The sequence below is a fragment of the Pongo pygmaeus genome, chromosome 5, assembly GCF_028885625.2.
Source record: "Pongo pygmaeus isolate AG05252 chromosome 5, NHGRI_mPonPyg2-v2.0_pri, whole genome shotgun sequence".
NCBI classification, from domain to species: Eukaryota; Metazoa; Chordata; class Mammalia; order Primates; family Hominidae; genus Pongo; species Pongo pygmaeus.
Genome location: NC_072378.2, coordinates 119,962,055 through 119,965,658, shown reverse-complemented (window position 1 = coordinate 119,965,658; position 3,604 = coordinate 119,962,055).

Genomic DNA, 3,604 nt, shown 5'->3' with positions numbered 1-3,604 from the left:
AGATCCATTTCCAAAGACCCAGAATCCAGGCTCACCCCAACCCCAGGCTGGCAGCCCTAGACTGGGGTTCAAAGCCCACCTATGTGTCAGGTTGGCCCATGTGGACCCAGGCTTCAGGTCTGCTCTCACAGACCCACACACACAAACAACTGACCCGGGGACTACACTGGATGCCCTGCCTAGAATATCTAAGCAGATTGAGTGCTGAAGTGCTTTTCCTGTTAAAGCCAGTATGTAAAGACTGGAAGAGGTGTCTACTTTGAAAGGGCAATTCAAGGATCAAAAATAATCAGGGAAATATGCACCACTAAAGGAACAAAATAAAGCATCAATAACCAATCCCAAAGAAATGAAGATCTACAAATTGCCTGCCAAAGAATTCAAAAGTATTTTCTTGGTGAGCTACAAAAGATAGACAACTAAATGAAATCAGGAAATAAATAAATGAACAAATGAGAAGTTCAAAAAAGAAATAGAAACCATTAAGAAGAACCTAACAGAAATTCTGGAGCTAAAGAATACATTGACAGCACTGAAAAATTCCATACAGGGCTTTGACAGCAGATTCAATTAAACAGAAGAAAGAATCAGCAAGCTCAAATACAGGTTATTTAACATACCCAGTCAGAGGAACAAAAAGAAAAATGAGTGAAAAACATTGAAGAAAGGCTTATGGCTTTGAGACACCATCAAGAAAACTAGCACATGGATTACGGAAATTTCAGAAGGAACAGTGAAGGAGAAAGGGACAGAGAGCTTACTTAAAGATACAATGTCAGCTTCCCAAATCTAGAGAGAAAACTGAATTTCTAGATCCATGAAGCCCAAAGAACCCCAAATAGACTGAATGTGCAAAGATATTTATCAAAAAAAATTGCAATAAAATTCTCGGAAATCAAAGAAAAATAATTTTAAAAGCAGCAACAGAAAAGCAATTCATCACACAAAAGGGAACTCAGCAGAAACCTTGTACACCAGGAGAGAGTGGGATAATATATCCAAAGTGCTGAAAGAAAAAAAAAATGGCCAATAAAAATTTATACCCAGTGAGTCTGATTTTCAGAAATACACAAGAAATAAGGACTTTTCCAGATAAACAAAACCTGAGATAGTTTATTACCCCTAGACCTGCCTTACAGGAAACCTTAAAAGGAGTTTTATAAGCCCATACTACTAAGATACTAAGACACTACTACTGGATCATACCATAGCTCTATTCTAATGTTTTCCAGAATCTACATACTGTTTCCCATAATGGTTGCAACAATTCACATTATCACCAATAGTATGCCAGTGTTCACTTCTCTCCACTTCCTTGCCAACAATTATCTTTCATCTTTTTGATAGTAGTCATTCTAACACATGTGAGGTGATAACTCATTGTAATTTTTAATTGCATTCCATGCTGATTAGCGATGTTAAGCATTTTTTCATATATCTGTTGGCTATTCTATATAATGTCTTTTGAGATGTGTCTATTTAGGTCCTTTCCCCATTTTAAAAAATTGGGGTTTTTTTTTTGCTATTGAGTTTCTTAATATATTTTAGATGTTAACTCCTTATCCAATGATACTAAGCCCAGTCAGTGTAATCCCTACATAAATTCCAGTGCCTTTATTCACAGAAATAGAAAAATGATTCTAAAACTTATATAGAACCATAAAAGATCCCAAATGCCAACTTGAGCAAGTAGAACATAGCTGAGTGCATCACACTACTTGATTTCAAACTATCCTACAAAGCTATAGTGATCAAAAAAGTATGGTAGTGGCATAAAAAAAGACCTACAGACCAATGAAACAAAACAGAACCCAGAAATAAGTCCATGCATTTATGGTAAATTTATCTTCAACAAAGTTGCCAAGGATATACAATGCAGAAAGGATAGTCTCTTCTGTAAGTGTTATTGGGAAAACCGGGTCTTGTCCCTTGAAAGGATGATTTTCAATCATTATCTCACACTATATGCAAAAATCAACTCAAAATGAATCAAAGACCTGAAACTATAAATCTGCTAAAAAGAAAACAGAGGGAAAAACTATGCTACTTAATATGTGCAATGATTTTTTTGAATATGACTTCAAAAACACAGGCAACATAAGCAAAAATAGGCAAACAGGATAGCATCAAACTAAAAAGCTTTTGCATGGCAAAGGAGACAACAGAGTGAAAAAATGGCCTATAGAATGGGAAAAAATATTTGCAAGGTGTTAACATCTAAAATATATTAAGAAGCTCAACTCAATAGCAAGAAAACAAATAACCCAGTTTTTTAAATGGGCAAAGGACCTAAATAGATATTCTCAAAAGACATTATACAGAATAGTCAACAGAATATGGAAAAAAATGCTAACGTCACTAATCAGCATGGAATGCAAATCAAAAGCACAGTGAGTTATCAACTTACACCTGTTAAAATGACTACTATCAAAAAGATGAACAATAACTGTTGGCAAGGAAGTGGAGAAAAGGGAGCACTGGCATAACTATTAGTGCTAAGGTAAATTGGTATGACCATTATAGGAAACAGTATGTAAGTTCTTCAAAAAAATTAAAATTGAGCTATGGTGTGATCCAGTAATCCCATTTTTAAGTATATATCCAAAGAAAATAACATTGATATATTGAAGAGATATCTGCACTCCCATGTGCATTGTAGCGTTCTTCACAATAGCCAAAATATGAAATCAACCTGTGTCCATTGACAGATGAATTTGGATAACAGTATTATTCAGCCTTAAAGATAGAATAAATCTTTTCATTTGTGACAATATGGATAAATCTGGAGGACCTTATGCTAAGAGAAATAAGCCAGGCACAAAAAGACAAACATCACATGATCCCACTTATACGTGGAATCTAAAAATCAAATTCATAAAAGCAGAGAGTAGAATGGTGTTTGCCAGGGGCTGGTGGGGGTGGGGATTGGAGAAATGTTGGTCAAAGGATACAAAGTTTCAGTTTTTCAGGATGAGTTAGTGCTGGAGATGTAATATAAATCATAGTGACTGTACTTAATAATACTGCATTGTATACTTGGAATTTCCTAAGGGAGTAGATCTTAAATGTTCTCAGCATAAAAAAAAAAAAAAAATGGTAACTACCTGAGATGATGGATATCTTAGTCAGCTTGTGGTAATCATTTAACAATGTAAATCAAAACATCATTTTATACCATGTAAATATATATAATTTTCATTTATCTATTAAACCTCAATTGCACTGGGGGGAATAAGAAGCTAATAACAGATTGATCTCAAAGGAGTGTCAAGTTCTTGAAATAAATATGAGACACTCACTGGAAATGCCAGGAAAAGTTCAGGAAGAACTTGAAGGAAACCAGAAATTTCCAAGATTAAATAGGTCCAGTGTCAAAGAAATAGTGTTTTATGATTTACTGTGTAGCCTCGAAAGGAGAAAATAACTGATGGATAATTGTCTGAAATGACTCCAACTTTTTGATTTAGGTTGTAGGTAGATGGTGATGCTAGTCACCAAGGTAAAACATCTAATACAAAGGACAAATTTGGGGCAGGATAAGGGGTATGGATAGTTTGGGAGATGATAAACTTAGCTTTTAATTTGAGCACTGCATATTGTACAG